Source organism: Propithecus coquereli, unplaced genomic scaffold, assembly GCF_000956105.1.
Source record: "Propithecus coquereli isolate 6110/MARCELLA unplaced genomic scaffold, Pcoq_1.0 Scaffold335, whole genome shotgun sequence".
Lineage (NCBI taxonomy): Eukaryota > Metazoa > Chordata > Mammalia > Primates > Indriidae > Propithecus > Propithecus coquereli.
Window position 1 is genome coordinate 1,169,079 of NW_012149008.1, and position 22,185 is coordinate 1,191,263.

At 36.8% G+C, this 22,185-nt stretch overlaps 1 protein-coding gene across 1 annotated transcript in view; it reads left to right on the forward strand.

Moving 5' to 3' along the window:
• Window positions 1–22,185, forward strand: part of EXOC4 (exocyst complex component 4) — a 1,030,122-nt gene that overhangs the window by 580,353 nt on the left and 427,584 nt on the right. The gene's annotated exons all lie outside the window — the stretch shown is intronic.

Here is a 22,185-nt window from a genome sequence, read left to right on the forward strand (position 1 = left end):
TGACAATTGTTTCAGTGGTAGTAACAGCAACTTTTCTAGTCATTATCAATGATGTCCACTGAGTTGTCTCAGCATTTTAGAAGTTTGAAGTGGAATTCTAGAGGCATCTGATTTATGCTTATCCTAACGATTATGTTGCATGGATCAAATCCTATTGCAGTACTAGACAAGGGACTGTCCAGATTCATTGATTATACTGAAATGTGACTGTATTAGGGATTGCTTAAAATAATATTATTTTATTATCTGAATGTTACATATAAATATGGGTCAGGTATTCTCCATGTTTCAAAGGTTATTTGCTCTGCTTCTCAGATCATTAAAACATAAAGTATTACTACCGATCAAGGGGCATTTAAAGCATGATGTTATAAAGGCACAATTTTAAATGCCCAGCAAATTGATATTTCCACTTAAATTCTGGTTTCTTTTCCTAAATAATCTTTTGAGTTTTTTGTTGTTGTTGATATCAGAATAACATAGTCTATTGATTTCTTATAGCTGCTTTAGAGCAGCACATTAACCCCACTCTCCTTTTTGCTGTGTTTGTGGTTGCATTTATCATAATTTTATTTTAATTTCTTTATTTACATATCAGCCTATCCCTTATTGAACTGTGAGGATAAAATGTTTGTCATTGTATTTCCTGTTCCTGGGATTTTATTAGTATAGTTTTTTTAAAGATGATGTTACAACTGGCTCAATTAGTTAATCCTATATAATGTTTATTGAATAAACATTTATTAAGCACCAATTTTGTGTTGGGACTGTTAATCTGTTTTAGGAAGTTTTTTCTAAGCATGGGTCTGGAATTATCAGATTATCTAAGGAACTTTAAAGATAGTTCCCATTCCTAGACTCCATCTCTGGTATTCTAATATTATGGGGTAAAGGTTGGGACTTGGGAAGGTATTTTTTTAAAAGTTGCCATGATAATTCTAATGTTCTCTCAGGGTTCAAAGATAGAAAGATTATCCTTTTCATAGACTGGGTATGTCTTCTTCTTCTTTATCTTTGATCAATATCTTTATTTCTATTATTTTTTATGTCTATTTCCATTCACAGAAAAAAATAGAAAATGGGAGGTTAATTGGCTTATTTTCAAGCTTACGGAAGGGGAAGGCACTTCAACATAGATTATCTCATTTAACTCTTACAATAACTCTGGGAAGCAAATTTATTCCCTCTTTTTTTTTTCATTGAGCATTGAAATTTATAAAAACTTACACAGTGTCACACAGCTAGTTAATGGTAGAGTATGGCTTGGAACGCAGAGCTCTGTGACTCCAGAGCTCATGTTCTTTTCCCTTGATATAACCAGTATTAGAGGAACGATTATTCGTGACCCTTGTTAAAGATGGCAAGGCAGACTTTATTCAAGGGGGGCCATGACGATAGGTGCAGGGTCCACTGCAGTGGGGTCTTGCAGTGGGGGAGGGAAATTGGACTTAACGTTGACTCCAACAAGGACAAGTGGGGATTTATAACAAAGGAGCAGGGTTGGAAAATTACTAAGAGAAAACATTAAGGATAAGGGGTTTCTTACTAAACTGACTTGATAGGATTCTTGCCAGAGGCAGGCCTGAGTGATAAGATATCCAGGGTGGTCAGTTAACAAGGATGGGGGATTTTCCCTAAACTGACTTAGCAGGATTCTTGCTCAAACTGGATTCTGTAAGAACAGAGAGGGAAACTCAAGGTTGGCCTAATCAGAAAGGACTTAGGGAGGCTGACTAAAGTTTTGATCAAAGGAGAGAGTCTTTAACCAGCTATACTGTAAAACCAAGGTTGTTTTAAAACGTGTTGTATTAACTGCATGTGTTCTGTTAAAAACAAAAAATGCAAACAAGTTGATTGTTTCATAAAAAAGCTGAAATGCTCTATGAAAAAAATTAAGCTGATTTTATGTATGTGACCTTTGTTGTGTTTGCTTTATTTCTCCCTGACCTGCATATCAGTGCTTTTTCATGGGGAAAAAAAGGTCTTAGGCTGTTGGATTTTTTTAAATCATTGTGTCAGGTTTCAGTCTGAAATGTCGTTTTTTAGCATGCCCATGACTGAAGAATGACCAGACATGCCAAGTAAGGCAAGCACGAAAATGAGGTTTATTGAGGAGAGAAAGATAGGATTATGGGACAAGAGCAAGATATAGCAAGATATGATCCATATGCCACAGATGACAGCCAGACCCATTGTCACAGCAAAGGGAGAGCAAAAAGAAGGGTGCAAAAAGGGCCAAAAAGGGACTTGGTTATGGTCTGTGTCTTGTTTTATAGTGCCCGGATTGGGACCTCCCTAGTGGCTCAGACATCACCATGGAACCACTTTGATTGGACAGTTGGGAGCTGCACGACCTGAGTCTTACTATGAATGTGGGATGTTCTAGGTCACTTCTGGACTATATGCTATTTATGCTGCTTGGTCGGTGGGCCAGAGAGTCATCTGCATCTTTTGCAGCTGGGGCGCTGAGCTATGATTGGCAGATGCATAGGGTGTTCTCTCCTCCCCAAGATATGGCAGTAGCTAGGGAGAGAGTCAGGGTGGGCAGGACCAAGATGGGGGCCTGGGACCCATCCTTGTCCTTTCCAGGTGGGGCAGTTGCACCAAGGAAACAGCACCCACTTTTGTCCCTAGGAGACCTGGAATCCCTCACTATCTACTTAAAAATTGTGTGTAGTTTAAATAGTGGCTTCACTTTCATGTTGAGACTATTATTCTTAAAGAAGCTGCATAGAGGTATTACACAACTTTTTTTCCACACTCAGACTATATAACAATCTCTTAAACTTATGAAAATATTAATAACAACCTTCATTCAGTGAGCACTTACTCTGTACCAGGCTCTAACACCTTGTTTTTTTCTTATGCCAAGTACATTGGCCATTGTTTTTCTCTCTTCGTGGTTTTTGAGGACATATACTGAGATTTCACATAGAATGTTAAAGTTTAGAAGTTGATGGTTAATTTATGTGTGTGTGTGATGTGTGTATGTAATATGGAAATTAAAAACTGGACCATAATAAATTATTTAAAAAGTCAAGAGTAGGCATGTGCTTTACCAGTTCAGTACCGTGCATAGAGTATTTCATATAAAACTATGCAGTAACTTGAGGTTGCTTTTAAAAAGTACTGTTGACATTTAGTGTCATCATTCACCTTTTTTAGAACCACACTGATATAAATACTTGCAAGAGTGAAATTAGAGTACACATTAAAGAGGTTAGTCTGAAATGTATTTACAGAGGGATGTATTTACATTTAGGATGTTTAAAGATTCATATTCTTCTCTCTGGAATGCCCTTTCCCTTTCACCCCTGGAGCAAATTGATACCCATCCCTCAGGTCCATTCTTCAGTTGAGCCTTCTCTGCCTGATAAGCTTCTAGACTAAGTTTCTGGACTGAGTCAGTATTCGTTCCTCTAGTATGTCCCTGTAACAGTTTATTTAAGTGTATGTCTTGTCGACCTAAAATAAGCAACAGAGACACCAACTCTCCAGAGAAAGAGTTTACTCGAGACCAACAGGGGTTGCAGTCCAGGTTTGCATGCTGTGACAGACCACAGGCACATCCAGGGAGGGAAAGGACAGTAAGAGTTTTCGAAGGCAAAATGGGGGAGATTACATTAATTGTTTTGAAACAATTATCCTTGGCTACAGGAATTAATATTAATAACAAGGGTGGCATCAGTCCGTTAGTGGAACAGGCAGTTGCTGGGCAGGTGTTTTTGTAGAAGTAATCTTTGTGCAGGGTTGCAGTGGCCTTTATGTAAGGTTGTGGTTTTGGCAAAGTATCCTGTTATCAGATGGTTCCTGTTACCAAGGAAACATGTAGAAGGGCCTGCCCCTCTTGGCCTCTGTTTTGCTAACTCTATTTTGCTAGGGTTTGCCATGAGTGTCAAGCCATCCATTTGGGTACTGACAGCTTTCACAGTCTTCCCAGCTACCTGAGCTTGCGTAGAGTCTGAAACATTGCACATTTACTAAATATTTGATTTTGATGTAACGAATAAAATTGATTATTTGTCATTGCAATAGAAAATGTAACAGAACAATTATTTTCACATTATATAATTGTGACTCTTGTTTTTAGGAAAACCAAGGTCTAGGGTAGCTAAATAGATTGCTAACGTCATGCAGATTGTACCTTAGATTCAGTCTGACTCTATGTTCATTTTTCTTTCCATCCTGTATACTTTTCAGTAAACCAGCATTTACCAAACTATGTTCCACAGGACAATATTGCTCCCAAGAAATGTAACTGGAAATATGGCTGGTAAAATGGAAGATAGATTTTGGAGGAAAAAAATAAAAAACAAAAACCAACCTTGGTTAAATACAAGTTAATGGTAATTTTTACTGAAGGATTTTTCCCAACTATAGTGTGCTAAAGTGCATGGTGCCAAAGAGATTGATATAGCATGCCATATTTTACAAAGTTATCTGTTAACAGAACCCCACTTTAAAATTACTCATATCTTCTCTCAAGAGACTATTTTTTAAAAAAAAAAAAAAAGACACAATTTAGAGAAGCTGCACTAATCTATCCTGTATGATATTGATTCAGGCTCTTTATATCAAAGTCATCTTGACTTTGTATGTTAACAAAAGAAATTGAAAAGACACTGTGGGCTCTTTTCCTGAATATGTCTCTGATTTGTTCTATGAGTTTTGACAGATTCCAAAAGTACAGGAAGTTGTTTCCATTTATTCATTAGTAAGGGGGATTTCTGGGGAGACATATGGTCAAATACTCAACTTTCGGATTTGTGATTTTGAGCTTATAGTCATCGCTTTCTAATAGGCCCTGGCCAAGATGTATATGTCAGATCATATTATAACAAACCATAATAGACAATCCACATTTATTTATTTTACTGAATTTATGTTTTCATTGCCTGAAGTAGGTTGGCTTGGAAATTGTTTTTTATGTAGAGACAGGTATTAAATATAGTCCAAGGAACATTAAAGGGATGCTTCTGTATGGCAGTTTATTTTAGTAAAGGGAAAAAAAGAGCCCTTCTCTGATATTATATATTAACTTAATAGCATCTGTTGTAAGATAATTGAACTTGAGCATATTCAAATCTTAGGCTTACTCTGAATTAAAGTTTAATTAAAAGAAGGCATTTAGGAATAGTTATATTGTAATTTGAGATGGAAATTTCAGAAAGCTAATAGAGATTGCGGAAGAGAATCAACAGCACTCATTGTAAGAAGAATGAACGTGTTAGTGCCCAGGGTCATCAGCACAAGGGAAGATTCATGCAGTCTCTCTGTGGAAGCGGTCGTGGTAGAGGGACATTTGAGTTTTTATAGTTTCCCCAAGGGAAGAAGTGACTTAATTTGGTTAAATGTAGTCTGGAGAAAACCATCCACACAAAACAAATACTGCAAATTTGAGAATGAGTGTGCACTGGACCAGTATGAATTTGAGAGGGGAGGGAGCACTCTAGATATGAATCAGTGAGGAAGGAGTACTGGGCTATGTCCTGGGAAGTCACACCACCAGCTTTGTGACTGTGGACGGCTCCATTCTTCTTCACTGACTTAAGAGAAAATGAAGGTCATACATTATATGACTATGATTCTGAGTTCAGAATGTAAAAGGAATTAGAATAAACTTGTCTTTGCAGTTGATTTTTGAGTTGACATGTTAAAGATATGGTCACAGAGGGTCTGATTTTTTAGTAAACGTGCTACGTTTGGTCAGCCGATTGAATTTTATCCATAAAAAACTTGTCTTTGCAGTTGATTTTTGAGTTGACATGTTAAAGATATGGTCACAGAGGGTCTGATTTTTTAGTAAACATGCTACGTTTGGTCAGCCGATTGAATTTTATCCATAAAAATATTTACTTTAGTAGTGTGGTTTTTTTTGATAAAAATGCTGCTTTTCCCCCAATCTGATTACTATACATTATATGTATCAAAACATCATTATGTACATCGTAAGGATGTACAATTATTATATAACAGCAAACCTTTTTTTAGAAAATGTTACTTTTGCTTCAAACATTGTTTTTTATGTCTTCCTTTGGAATTACCTTAGAGTGAATTTTAAGGACCAAAGAATTAAGTACAATTGCTTTATATATCTTGTATATATTATGTATTTTGAATATACTATATAATTTTGCATATTTCATGTATATTGTATGTATATATGTGTTTGTATATATAATATATATATAAACAGCAAGTCATAGTGTCCAAATTCTTTATTCATCATATTGAGGTTTGAATGATTTTAAACGGTCAAAAAATCTTTAGTAGAAAAAGATGTGTCCCTAGTGGATTTTTTTAAGGCAGTTCCTAACATAGAATTCTAGAATGTTTTTAACAGTGGCAGCAGCTCCAGGGAAATATGTAATATCCATAGACAAGTAATTTGGAAAGGCTAACTCTTATTTGGATGTTTCAATAAGGTATGTTTATATGTTTATTAAAAATAGCAATTATATTCTTAGCTGGTGACATAAACAGAAAAGACCAGGTGAGCAATAGATTTGAGAATCAAAATGTAGACATGTATGTCAATGAAAATAAACACTAGTTGGAACTTACAAGTGATATGCTACCAAAGACTTAAAAACACTTAGAAAGTCATAATTTTCCAAGTTGAACTTCTCCCTGGGTAAGTAAAACCAAAATGTAGTCCTAGACTTTAGAAATTTTTCATTATCCAAATAGCTTTTACATGTCCCAGAAAGATATGTGCAGAGTGCAATAGATTTCATAATTCAGCATCTGTGATATGATGATCTGAATTGAAGCTGAATTGAAGCATAATATTGCCTTGAAGGTTTTAATGAAGGAGAATATTAACACAATTAAACAAGATCAACAAGATCAAGGAGGACATTTTTGCCTATTTAACCAAGCTGTTTTTGGACACTATTAAAGCTCTTGCTTCCACTGGAGCTTGCTATGCAGTTGTGTGTTACAGTAGTCCCCCTGTTATCCGCCCTTTATCTGTGGGGGATACATGCCAAGAACTTTATTGGATAATGCCTGAAATCTCAGATAGTACCCAACCCTATATGCACTGTATTTTTTCGTATACATACCTACCTCTGATAAGGTTTAATTTACAAACTAGGCACAGTAAAAATTAACAATACCTAATAATAAAATACAGATTGAGTATCCCTTATCCTAAATGCTTGGGACCAAAAGTGTTGCAGATTTCAGATTTTTTTTTTTTTTGATTCTGGAATATTTGCTTATACATAATGAGATATCTTGGGGATGGGACTCAAGTCTAAACACAAAATTCATTTATGTTTTATATATACCTTATACACATAGTCTGAAGGTAATTTTATATAATATTTTTAATAATTTTGTGCATGAAACAAAGTTTGTATACATGGAAGCACCCAAAAGCAAAGGTGTCACTATCTCAGCCACCCACGTGGACAGTCTGTGGTTGTTTGGCATCACCATCATTCCTGACTCTGAGTTCATATGCTACTGATAAGCAATCATTTTTTTACACTTATTTACACATAGATACTTAATGGTGAAAAAATATGACATCCATGAATACGGTGAAAAGCGTTCAGGGTAACTAAGCAACACAGGAGCATCACCAGAATACCTGCACCAGCTGTTAGACAGCAGCAACAACAAACAGTGGCAGGCTTCAGTCTCTGGCTATGATGCTGTGTTTTGATTAAAAGGTATTGTCCCCTGCATTTTATTTTTTTAGGTGAGAAGAAACATCAGAAGCAGTTGGGGGGGGGGCAGGAAGTGGGTCCTCTAGGGATGAGGAGGCATGCTGCTGAATGGCTTCTTAAAATGTTTCCTCCAGAGTCATCTGCCTCATTAACAATGGTTTTTGTCTTAGAAGTTTCTCTTTGATTTTATAAACCGATATAATTTCTTGTTCCGTTATCGATGCATGCTGCTCTAGTCCTTCAGTAAACCAATCACACATTTTCACCGTATCATCCATAGGCACTTTTTCTGTTAACATCATCGGTATCATCGCTGTTATCATGATCACCTTGATTCAGAACCTTTTCAGCTATTTTGCCATCGGTCAATGAATGAATAACTACAGCCTCATTATCGATGTTAAAAATTTCTTTGACATACACCTCTTCCAGCTTACTGACGGATTCTGAGGTGTATCTTTTGCATGTGTAAGGAGGTCAGACATCATCTTTTTCTCACTTGACATATGGAATTCTTCACAGTCACCACTTTATTCATTATCATCACTGAAATTGGTCGCAGGTTAGAGGTTGTTCCGGTTATGTGCAACTGTATTTTTAGTCACTGTGTTCCAAGTGCTGGAAGTAGCACATACGGCACACTTTACGTTAAAATGGTTTTGAAACCTTGTACACCCATTCCTCTGTTCCCTGTTGCTAGCATGTTATTCAAGAAAGTGTTTTTATATTTACTCTTCATTCATCTGAGAATGCCCTGGACACATGTATGAATTTATGAAGTCACATTTGGGGGAATGTACATGGAATAAAAATTATTTTTGATGACAATTTCAACAACTTCAGCTGAAGGATGAGCAGAAGAGTTGTCAGAGAATGACAAAATCTTGCAGTCCTCATCCAATCCAGCATCCCTACAGTGAGTACAGGCCACTGGTACAAGATGCTTGTGAAACCAATCAAAAAAGGTGTCCCTAATGATCCATGCCTTTCTCTTAGCATAATAATGGACTGGTAATACAGTCATTCCTTGGAAACAGCAAGGATGCAAGCTTTAGCTTATCACAGCAAGTTTACATTTACGCATGCCTGCTGCGTTAGCACATCCAACACAGTTATTCTGTCCGTGGCATCCTTAATTCCTATAGGGGCTGTCTCATCAGCTGTAGTCAGTGCCTTTAGGGGGCAATAATGCCAAAACAGTGAAGTTTCATCAGCATTATAGACTTGTTCTGGTGTCAGATTTTCATCATCAATGACCTTGGCAAACTTGTTGATGAATTTCTCCACTGCTTCATGATAAGTAGATGCTTTATCACCATAAATCTTTAAAATTTAATGCTGTATGCAATGCGCACCACCCGAAGGATGGACATATTTGAAACTTGGACTTGGGGGGGGGGGCAAGGGCAACATACGTAACCTAAACATCTGTACCCCCATAATATGCTGAAATAAAAAAAAATTAAAAAAAAATTAATCTTTTCTTAAATTTCTATGACCAGCCTATTGAATACTTAAAGTTCCCTTCAATTTTCAGTTTATCATGGTAGATTTTTGCTTGTTTCGTAATCAGCATACCATTAAGGGGCATGTGTTCAGTGCCACACTGACAGATCCACTCATTCAATACATGATCAAGATCTTCATTTTTAGCTGTATGCAGTGTTTTTCTATTTTAAATTAGCTTCTGTTCCTCACTTTCAGCATAGAATTTCAACAGTTTATCCTTCTGTTTCTTCAGGACCAATATGGTGGTTTTTCCAATACCTTACTCTTCTGTAAGACATTTCATACGTACACCACTGTTCAGTTTCTCCAACATCTTGACTTTCTGTGCTATAAATATAAATGTTTCCTCTTTTTCTTATCACTGTTGCCACAGGGCTATATTCTGGCCTCTTTCACATTTTCAACAATATATCTACACCACAGACCAGTGTATAAGCACAAAATCACAGTGAGTAGTCATACAGGTCTTGGCCCCCCGCCAGGGCATTGTAGGGACCCTGCCCTTGGCATGTCCAGTCTGTACATGGGTCACTTTATTACACTTTGTGGCTGTGCCTGTATGGGGGAATCTGGGTGTGCATGGAAAAGATATATCACAACTGAAGCAAGCTAGGAGGGTCTTTTTTCTCCTTGTGGATGATAAATAAACCATGCGTTGTGTGCGTGTTTTGAATGCAACCTGTCACACATAGTCAAGTGTGCAGTTTTCCATTTGTGGCAGCATGTTGGCGCTCACAAAGTTTTGGATTTGGGAGCATTTCAGATGTGGATTTTTGAATTAGGGATACTCAACTTGTAGAACAATTATAACAATATACTGTTCACAATTTCATGGATAGCTTTGTTCTTACTGTAGATTTTAGCAACCTCAGCATAAGATTTTTTTTTTCCTCTTAAGTTGAAAACTTTTACCTTTTCACTTAAAGGAAGCACTTCATGGCTTCTCTTTGGCATATCTGAGTTGCCAGCATCACTACTCTTGCACTTTGCGGCCATTAGTAAGTAAAATAAAGGTTACTTGAATACAAGCACTGCAATGCCCTGACATTTAACCTGGTAACTGAGGTGGCTAGTAAGTAACTAACATGCAGGTAGAGAGTATGCTGTGTGGATATGCTGGACAAAGGGATAATCCTTATCCTTGGTGGGATGGAGTGGGGTGGTACATGATTTCTTCATGCTACTAAAAGCAATGCAGAATTTAAATGTATGAATTATTTCTGGAACTTTCCATTTGATATTTTTGATTGACCATGGGTAACTAAAACCACAGAAAGCAAAACTACAGATAAGGGGGAACTACTGTATTTTTAATTGCTTATTAATTTACAGTTTCTGCCAGCTAGCAGACTGCATTTAGCTAGCAGTTCCAGTGCATTTAGAACTTTAGAAATAATCAACCTTAATTTTAAAAATGTGTAGTATTCACCTGGCCTTTCTGCAAGTTTGTACATGAATTTCTCTCCCGACTAGTTTGAAATAATGTCACTTTTATGAACATCTTGTATATGTATATATGCAGATCTGGGTCTGTGTGTATGAAAAATTTTGTATGTTTGTATGACTGTTTATTTTATTCCATTAACCACAATATAATTAAATTATTGTAATGAAAACATCTAGTTAAGCATTTCTAGCGTGCTGCCTTCATTCTACTTTATAGGAATTTGCAAACTAGGCTTATCAATTACAAAAGCGTATTGCAAAGAAGATATGCATACATATATTAGTATTTGTACTTATATTTACATTTATACACACATACAAACCTCTAAGTCAACATTAAACATGGCTTTTGGTTGACTAATAAAATATCTAATAAAAATATAATGTAGCCACAAATGTAATTTTATTTGTCATAGAAATATGAACCACATTTTAAAAATGATAAATAGATGAAATAAATTTTAATAATGTATTTCATTTTACCTAGTACATCCAAAATATTATCTTTTCAAACTGCAATCAGTATAAAAAGTATTATAAGGAGATATTTTGCATTCTTTTTTTCATACCAGGTCTTAGAAACTCAATATATTTTATGCTTAGAGCACATCTCCATTTGGACTAGCCATATTTGGAGTGCTTAATAGCCAAGTGTGGCTTGTGGGTGGGAAACAGAAAAAAAGGGTGAGAGAGGAACACTCTAGCTCCTGTCTCTCTTCCTCTTTTTATAAGGACACTAATCCCATCATGGGGCCCCGCCCTCATGGCCTAGGAAACTTAATCACTTCCCAGAGGCCCCATCTCATAATACTATCACACTGGGGATTAGGGCTTCATCATACGAAATTTGGAGTAACACATTCACAGCGTAACAGGAGCTGCTTTCATACCTCGACCTCTCACTTGTCTCTGTCCCATTAAACTAGACTCCTTATAATATCTGTGTGTGTACACAGTAATTGGCCTTTTCCTGCTTATTCTGTTTTTTTTAAAACTGATATAAAATTGAAGCTAATAGGCTTATTTGGCTCATAATTAATTGTCAGGTGTTTGAAGGATTTGTATTGAAGCCTTTCCTGTTAAAAGTATAGAATTTAGGCCGGGTGCGGTGGCTCACGCCTGTAATCCTAGCACTCTGGGAGGCCAAGGAGGATGGATTGTTTGAGCTCAGGAGTTCGAGACCAGCCTGAGCAAGAGCGAGACCCCATCTCTACTAAAAATAGAAAGAAATTAATCGGACAACTAAAAATATATAGAAAAAATTAGCCGGGCATGGTGGCACATGCCTGTAGGCCCAGCTACTTGGGAGACTGAGGCAGGAGGATCGCTTGAGCCCAGGAGTTTGAGATTGCTGTGAGCTAGGATGACACCACGGCACTCTAGCCTGGGCAAAAGAGTGAGATTCTGTCTCAAAAAAAAGTATAGAATTTAACTTATATCCATGATTAGTTAAGAAAATGACAGAAAAGAGAAAAAAAAAAACACTGAAGTTGACATGAAATACCAATTAATTAGATTAACAGTTTCATATTTTAAAGTAGATTTTAGGAAACTACCTAGCTTTCGCTCACCTTCCAAATGTTTATTTCTGAACAATATTTGCTATCAATTTTTATTTTAATGGATTGGAAGCCCTGGAATTTTTAAATTCTGGCTATCATGAGTGACAATGGGAAATTATTTAGATAATGGAATAGTAAAAATACCAGAAATTTTTATGGTGTTTTGTGGTTTATATTATTTATAAAGTGCTGTTTTGAAATCCTTAAGATAGAAGCTAATGAGAACCTTCGGACTCAGAGAAGTTTTGGAGTAGACCACACAGCTGTCTTACAGCTGGAAGTAAAAGCATTGACTCCTTAGTATACGGTGAAGTAGAAGTATGTGATTCCTTATTATAAGGAGCAAAAGAAGACACAAAGAAAATAGCATCAATACAGAAAAAAAAATGAATTCTTCATAAGTGGCTTGGTAAACTGAAATAAATGAAGAATTTGAGGCATTTATCATCATAAGCATTTGTTTGTGATACTAAGTTTGGGAAATAACATTTTAGTTGGCCAGGTGGGGACATATTGATTTGAAAGGATTTAATAAGTTACCCAATGAAAGAATCCCTTCCACATTGCTGAATAAAAGGAATTGACATTAATTGACAATTAATGGATTCAAAAATGGCAATCAGCATGTTTATTCATTTATTTATGCAATAAATATTTGTTGAACATTTATTAATTGCTGCAGAATAGACAATAGACCTGCTACCACAGAGGTTAAATTCTGATGGAGGAGAAGTTTCTATTTTATTGCAGGCACTGTGCTGGTTTCTTTTTATATATTCTCTCATTTAAGCCCCATAGCAACTTATGACATTACCATAATTTCCAATTTATAGATGAAATTGAGTCTCAGTAAGTTGCTCAAGATTATACAGCTAGTAAGCAACTGGAAAGGCAATAATTATCTTAAGTATAAAGTATATGTTTATTTCTAAACTCATCAAGTTATATATATGAAATATGCACAGCTTTTGTTTGTCAATCATACCTCAATAAATGGGTCTCAATAGAAAGAAAAAAAAATCTCAATCTGACCTCATGGTTCTGTAGCTCCCCTACCATACTATCTCCCATGGTCAGTCTTTATTAGAATATGTCGCCAAATGTCAGCATTTAATGTTAGAAAATGTAAGTTCATCATTCAGTTGCTTTTTTCAGAGCAGTCATTTCGTAGTATTGGGCTCGATTATGTCTTCAAAAGAAATGACATCTGATATGTTTAGTCTGATCTGAGAGCATAAATGGCTGCCTCCCTCTGTAAGGACAGGAAGATTCTAATGGGTGCTATCTTCAGAACGGTGATCTGATAAGCAATTGCCCCTTTAATCATGTAGTCTTTGTAATAGAAAAGGACAGCCAATTATAATCAGGCAACGTCCGCCAAGGTGGACATCGATGGAGGTGCTATAGAAATGTATAGATTTTATGGAGGAATAGGATGCAGGAGATGACATCAAGAAGAAAAACAAAAAGGATAAAGATGAGGCCAGACAGTTTCCTGCATCACCAATCAGCTACAGTGAAACACTCTGCAAACTGAATATTAGCAGCGGCCTGTCACCAGGCTCTGTGCCAGCAGGTTCGGGTTGTTACCTGCCAAGTTGTTTAGACACCTTGTTTGTTATTAGATTAAGGTTTTGATTACATCTGGTCCAACAGAAGGGGGCATAATCATATTTAATATGGGTTTGGCCACACCTAGATAGCTAGGAGATTATGTCTGTTCATTGCCCATAGTGAGTTTAGCATTGTTTTAAGATATCCTCTGATAGACTCAACGCTATTATAATCTGTTTTCTATTTCCTTTTTAGAGCGGCATGAGGTTTCAGTGTAACGGTGAAGACTCTGGCGCTGTAGCCAGGTTTCCTTGATACCGGTCCCCTACAACGTGTAACAAATCACTTAATCTCTCATTTTCTCAATTTCCTCCTCTGTAAAATGGTGATGGCAGTAGCATCTACTAATAAGATTTTTGTGAGTAAAGCACTTAGAAGAATGTTTGGCACCTGGATAAATTCTATATGCATTAGCCAGACTGCTATTATTATGATTGTTGTTATTGCTAGCATTATTATTATTATTGTTATTAATACAAAAGTTGTTATGGTATACTTAAATTGGTCACCATTATCCTCTGAGCATCAAATGGCAGGTGAACAAGAGCATTCGCTTTTAGTTTCTTGTTACTTTGCCTATGAATGGTCAGATTTTCATCAGCCATAAAAGAACTTGTGAATTTAATGAAACATTGCATGAAGTAGTAGCCAGGCATTTCGAACAGAACGCCTGGGGAGAAGTACAGCAGGAACAGCACAGGTGGTGGTGTAGGCTTCCATCACAGGATGGAACAGACCTCGGGATGTGCTGTCTCCTCTGCCCTTTATCTTTCAGGTGCCTGCCTGTGTTTTCCCCTTTGCACCCAGCCCTGTGTCTGAGCAGCTACAGCGGCTCACGTGTATGGGATTTCCCTCAGTGGTAACATGATTTGGACATGGAAGCTAGTTTGGATATAAATTGCTAGCTGCAGATACGAAATGGTGCTATGTGAGATCTATCCGATAGCCTCAACTATTTTTATTATGCAGTCAGAGTATTCCAGGGCAGCAGCTACTAATTTTTTTCCTTTGTCTTGCTTTGTCACGGTTGCCAGATTCTTGTTATGTTCTTTTTTATAGAATAATCCTAAATCAGAAAACCATGTCATGGTATCAGATTTAATTTTAACAACCAGGAAAAAAAAAAAAAAGAAGAAGAAAGAAGGAAAAGGAAAAGCCACTAGTATATCCAACATTTTACAAAATGAATGAAGGCAGAGATAAATTAAGCACACTATTGGTAAAGTGGAGTTCAAGGGGTGAGGGGCGTGATATGCCACCCTGTCCCCATGGAACAACAGCATTAGAACATGAACTATATCATTTTTTACTGACTTGTTCTGTCGGTGATTGAGGCATTTCAGTGCACAACCAGGAAAATAATAGGTTACCTTCACGACAGTAGAAGTTTAACAAATGCTCATTCATTCTGCATCGTCGCTGTCATTGGTGAGAGCTTTACTGTATGATATCGATGCCTTGCTTCTTTCTTATTGCCGCATTCTTTTCAGATTCAATCTGTCTGCAATGGGCCACTAAACATTTCAATTTGCTACCTGTAGAGCTGGATTGCAATGCTCAGGCTGAAATGAGAGAGAAATGGATTTAGCGAAACTCAAAACAGAGAGTTTCATGGATTTTTGTAGACGGATGCACAAACTGAAACCCACTGATAAGACGCACACGATCACTTTTGAGCGTCTCATAAAAGTACATGGTATTAAGCAATTCATGGATGTTCATAGGGAAAATAGACTCAGTCAGATGGATGCCGATAACACCTGCTACATTTAGAGGAACTCACACTCTGTCAATCTTGTGTGTACTTGCCTATAGTCAATGCCATTATAATAGCCCTTGAATACAATACTTGTAAAACTGTGCTTGTTTAGGTGCACTTAAGAGAGCTGAGCTAGCAAAGAACAGGATAAAGCCCAAATTATTTTCTGGCCAACCCTAGCATTTAGTCTTTTCCTAACAGGAATCATTAGGAGATTTCCTAGTTTGGATAGAGGCTTCATTTCCTATGGGTACCTCTTAGTATTGTCATTTCCTCACTGTCGCCCTATTGTTCTTGGCTAACCACAGTTCTCACTGCCTTACCCTACCTCCCTGTTCATTCATTTATTTATGCTTATTTGGATTTGTCACTGTGTTCAGTATCAAAATACTCTACTACAGCAGAAGAACAAGCTCATAAAAAACAAAAAGAAAATAGAAAAGAAACAATATCAAGGTACTCTAAAAGATTCCCTACCTAGCCTAAATTTTAGCTCCAGTAAAATAAAATGGACATAATAAACTCTCAAGAACATTCAGAAGTATTCAACAGAAAATGGAAGTATTGAGAATTAGATTTAAAAAAGATTAGAGTATCACAATGAGGTACCACTTCACAACCATTAGGAAGGATGGCTGTAACAAAAGAATGAAAGATAGCAAGCGTTGGCAAGGACTTTAAAAAAATCAGACATTGCTGGTAGGAATGCATAATGTATCAGCCGTGGTGGAAAGTTTGGTGGTTCCTCAAAAAATTAAACATAGAATTAGTATATGACTTCAAATTTCTACTCCTTGGTGCATATACCCAAAATAATTGAAAAGGGGACTCAAACAAGTACATGTACGCACATGTTCATAACAGCACTATTCATAATGGCCAAAAGGTAGAAGCAGTTCAAACATCCATCAAGAAACATATGGATAAACAAATTAATGGTATATCCATACTGTGGAGTATTATTCAGTGATGACAAGGAATGAGCTACCGATACATGCTACAATATGGGTGCCCCTCCCAAACATTATACTAAGTGAAAGAGGCCAACCCCAAAGGCCATACGTTGTATGATTCAATCTATATTGATATCCAGAATGTAGAAATCCATAGAGACAATTCAGATTTGTGGTTTCCAGGTGCTGGGAAAAGTGAAAAATTGGGAGAAAGTGCTTACTGGGTAAGGACTTTTACTTTGGGATGATGGAAATGTTTTGGAAGTAGTTGGAGGTGGTGATAGCACACATCGTGAATGTACTAAGTGCCACTGAAATGATCATTTGAAATATGGTTAATTTTAAGTTATGTGAATTTCACCTCAATAAATTATTTCTGAAAAAGAATTAAGATAGCTGAGAGGTGTTATCCAGAAGAAGGAAAAGTAAAGGGTTGATACAGACAAGTCCTCATGTGGGTTTTATCAGAAGTAATAATCAACTGATCTCTTCTACAGAGTTTCCTAAGTAAGAAGTTAATTTAATTTATAGCAGAAGGAATATAGACTATGTTCTTTTCTACTAGCTAGATTATTACCTCCTTCAGAGTGGGGGTTATTCTTTGACTTATCTATTATTTTTTTGCACAAAAGCACGTAATAGTCATTAATTTCATCACTCTGGAATATTTAATAAGAGCTTACTGTGCTACAGGCATTGTGCTAGTCTTTGGGGATATAACCATGAAGAAAATAGATATAATCTGCCCCTCATAAAATACAAGGTTCTAGTTGAGGAGAAAGACCAAAAAATAAGTAAACAAACAAATGAAACTATCACAGAACATGATAAGGGCTATCATGGAAACTGAGACATAGAAATATGGGAGAGGACTTGTTCTGTACCACTTGACAGGCTACGCAGAGCCTTGCATGGAGGCAGTGACCACCTTTAGGCCCACCTTCAGATATAATAAGTGCTAGTCCTAGGTAGAAGCTTTCTAGTTAAAAGTCTTCTTGACTGAAGTAGATTTTTTCCTTGATATTTGAGGTTTCCTTGCTGCCAGTGCTGTGTTCTTGCTGCCTAAATTTCCCAGGGACTTGCTTCCAGCATTACGTTCTCACATATTTCCAGACTGTTCACTGTTTATACTATCTCTAAACAGATGCCTTGTTCTGATCAGGAACTTGAGCATTGGTAGATTTTGGTATCTGCAGCGGGGATTTGGGAGGCTTTCTGTGGAACCAGTCCCCACAGACACCAGTGATGGCTGTATTGGATTACAAAGGAATAAATACATTTGGACTTCAGCCTCTAACCTGTCACTGGGTGATCTTGAGAAAGACATTACATCTCTTCATTTTTCTCTTTGGTATAATGGAGTAGGTTTTATCTATTGATCTCCAGCTTTTCTTATGGTTCTAAAACCTTCTGACTCCATTAATATTTCTTCCTCATTGTCTTCCTTTCTTCCTTTTCTTCCTTTTTCCTCAAAATCATCACAGAAGAGCAGCAGTTCTTTCCTGGGTTGTATAAATAGAGGTGGCTAGAAGGCAGAAAATGGAAATTGCTAACCTTCTATTGAATATTCCAGCCTCTGGAATCCCAACCAGTTTTGTTGTTGGTTTTTGGGACAGTGTCTCACTATGTTGTCCAGGATGGGCTCAAGTGACCCACCCACCTGTGCCCCCCCATGACTGTAAGCATGCCCAAACAAGTTATTTTGAGATTTTAGTCATCTCATTGTCCTCTCGTTACATGCTGCCACAGTTGAACACCCTCAGCTAGAAGGTGTCTCTTAACCTGACTGTAGACTCCAAAAATGGATTTCAAAATGGAGCTGCTTTCTCTGCTCTCCTTGAAGCAGCCATTAAAATCTTTGTGTTTTCTAATGGGTTTTTTTTGGAAGGGGGATATATTGAAAATACAACCAAGGGGAGAGATCCAAGTTAAAAGTCATAAGTTAAAACTTAACAGTAATTCAGTCTTACAGTATAAAGGCCCTTATATTTTGAGTGAGTATAAGGATTTTCTTTTTTTGGCCTTAGCTCTGTTCTTCTCTTATATTTTTCTCTTAATTCCTAATTAAGTGTGCTAAATTCAAAGCTGACCACTTCTTACCTCTTCTGCATTTTGTGTGTTGTTCCATCAGACCTTGCTTGTTTGTTTGTTTTCTTTTTTGCTCTTAAAAACATTCAGAGAGAGAAAGGAGGGGAGAGTGGTTGGGTGCCAGTGCCTTTATAATAATTGTTTAATTTTTGTGAGTCCGTAATATAGACTTAAAAGACCTGGCAGTTTGCGTCTCATGGTAAATCTAATTCTTACTCTAGAAAGTATATTCAACAGAAAGTTACTGTCAAATAGCTGTATTATTGCTGTTCAAGTGGGAAGAAACATTATGGCCAATGCAGCATCATTAGAGCAACTAGCTCTGCCTTGAATGTGTAGAAAGCGTGCCAGATCTCAATCAAGAGATAGTTTTCCTACTCCTTTAAAATATTAAAGTCAAATTCTTAAAGACTGTGTTACAGTACTACCTTCAAAGAGGTTTATTTGAGCATGGCACTTGTTAAATATTCTCTCTCTAGATGCATTCTATTCATTTAAGGATTCATTCAGCAAATGTTTATTGAGTACTTACTATGTGCAGAGCAGAGCCCTGCAGAGTGCGGGGGACATAGCAGTGAAAAAATTGACATGGGTCTCTGCCTACAAGAGATTTTTTTCACTGTTGTGCAGAAAATAAATTGAACAGGTAAACACAAGGGATAGTTATAGTGCTACAATAGCTGTGTATGGGAGAGAGGCTTGGGTGAATACAACCCATATACAGACATGGATTTAGAAAAATTTGAGAGCAAAAACACTGCTTTACAAGGATCTGTGAGAGAAATTCTCTATGTTCACAGAATAAGTTTATACTTTTCACATATATCCTTGCCTATTCAACTTCAAGATGTAAAATGATTTTTAATATAGATTTGGTCTCCTGTCACGAAATATAAAAATGAAAATATCCAAAGAAGAGATTCCTTCTTTTGTAATTATAGGATATATTTGTTTTATACAAATTTTAGAGAATATTCTTTAAAAGCGTATTTCTTCTTCAGTTCACCATAATTCTTAACAGCTCTATATCTCTTGGACTCAGGGGTAAAAGCTAAGAATTCTATTTTTTCTTTCACTGTTTAAAAAGAAAAAATTTGGTATTCTGCATAGATTCAGATTTGACTCTTAAAAAAAAAGAAAAGAATTCCAGACAAAGAAGAATTGTTAGAACTTCTGAAAGGTTCTAACACTTCACTACTCTTTCTTATCCTTTAAGGTAGCTACTGCCAAAGAATGAAATCAGTAAAATTACTCTTTTTATGTAATTCAAGGTTAATAACTGGTAGGAGGACTTTTGATCATTAAGTTAACTTTATAATTTTACAAATAATAGAAATGATCTCCTCTTAAATTAGTATTATTCATTTAAAAACTAAAGAGTTGGTGTATTTCTCTCATACAGTTGTAGAAGGTTGCTGCTTTTTAGTCTGGTTTGTCAAGGCCTTACTAAAATGTAACTGTTCTGGCTGTGTGCATGCCCCCTACCTGCCCCCCAGCCTACAAAGTTCTCCATGATCTGCACCCCCATTCTACCCCAAGGTTCTGCATAACCGTATTACAATATATTGTTCATATATCCATCTTATTGCTAGCTTGGTAGCTTCTTGTGCCAAAACAGTATATTTGTGTGAACCTAGTGCCCAACACAGTGTTTGGTATATTAGGTGTTCATATATATCTAATGTGTACGTGAAATGTGGCCTTGTGAAGAACAAAATATATTTATACAGAAACACACATACAACCAGCAAATATGCAGTAAATGCCTATTTTGTACATGGTTGTGTCTGGGCCTGTGGAAGTTACTAAATATGTAGGGCTCCTATCCTACCTTTGCAAAGCTTATAATTTCATTGGAATCAAAATGCACATTTGTGAAAAAGATGCTTTAACTAAAGATGGTATATAATATATCTTAAAGGTTTGCTTTGTTCAAAAGCTAAATGATCCACTTCTGCTATATATATAGTTCAAAGGCCAGAGGACTTCCTTCACAAAGGAGAATCAGGCACTTCTTTATAGAAGAGTGGGTAAGATTCATGCCAAAAGGCACTATAGTATAATAGGTGGTGGTGGTTGTGTTGAGTAGATTTCATCTTAATCTCCATTCCTCATGCACCAGAGTTCAAGACTGACTGTACAACTTCACTCAGTATGGATTAAGGAATAGGTTTTACTGGTGAAAAGGAAAATTTACAAGGCAAGTCAACAAGGAAAAAGAAGAAATAGTTCTCCCAATTCTCCCATCGTCCCACAGGCATACTAGGTTTGGACTCTGCTGAACCTACTGTGTGGGTTTGAGTTTCCCTGTCATTTTGTCTTAACACAGGGCAAGAAAGGGGAAGATTCTTGTCACTGGGGAATACATAGGCTGCTTAAGACCAGACAGTTCAATTTGCATCCCAGCTGCTTACCGAAGTTGTCCAAGAATGTCAGCTGCCTAGTACTTAGAAACCTTCAAACCAATGGGACGTTGCCGTTTTCTCTGAGGGGAGGAAGTTCCCAGTGCTGGGAATAACTGACCTGGAAGAAAAGTGTTCACCTACTCTAGCCAGCTTCTTGTCCAGGCAATAGTGCGTCAGCTCTGGTGTCACCATCAGACAATCTTGCTTCTTATACTAGTTGAGAGTATGGACACTAGAAGTAGAAACCTCAGTTCAAATCCCAGCTTCCCCACTTACTGGATATGTGACTTTAGGCCCTTAAGTTCTCTAGGCCTCAATATTCTAAAATGTGAAATTGGGATAATAATAGTTCATTCTTCATAGGACTGTAGTAAGGATTAAATGAAATAACCGTTTAGCATGTGGTTAATGTTTAGTGACCGTTAGCTGAAAAGGAAGGATCCTCCAAGAGAGAGAGTAGTGAGAACATTTGTAAGGGCACAGGTCTGTTCGAGGACAGTGGGTAGACCAGAAAAAGGGCTCATTCAAGGGAGAATAGGACTAGATTTGTGGAAGGTCCTTAGAGTAAGACCAAAGAGTCATCCTCCAGTCCATTTGGAGCCATTTAAGATTTTCATGTCAAATCATGACATGTAGAGGAATTTTTAGGAAAATTAATGTGGTGGTAGGCATTCCACATAGATTAAAAGGTAAAAAAATTAAAAGCAGAAAGACCTTTTAGGCTGGAATTAATTTGTTTTCCAGGAAGCTGTGGATTCGAGTTGTTTGAACTTTGACTGCCATTCAATCTGCCATCAGCCTTCAGCCCTTTAGTTATAGCCTTGGTTATAATACGCCTCAGACCTTTCCCCATCTGCTGCTGTTCTTCCTTGTGTGCCTGGTTTGAGACTTAACATTTTAAAAAAGAGTTTAAAAAGGAATCAAAATTATTTTTAATAAGGCATAGTGACAAAAACAACATAAATGTCATTTCTCTGAAGTGAGTTTTGGTGATTTCTCATTAAATTGAATTGGCAGAAACTCAGAAACGATGCTTCCCCTTTTCAAGAAATGATAATTGTTTTTAATGTACCAGGCCAGACTTGTATAAAAGTTCACAACGTCTTGTTTAGCATTCTATTTTCCAACCCTGTCTAGCATAATGCTTGTTGGAAACTAACTCCTTCTCAA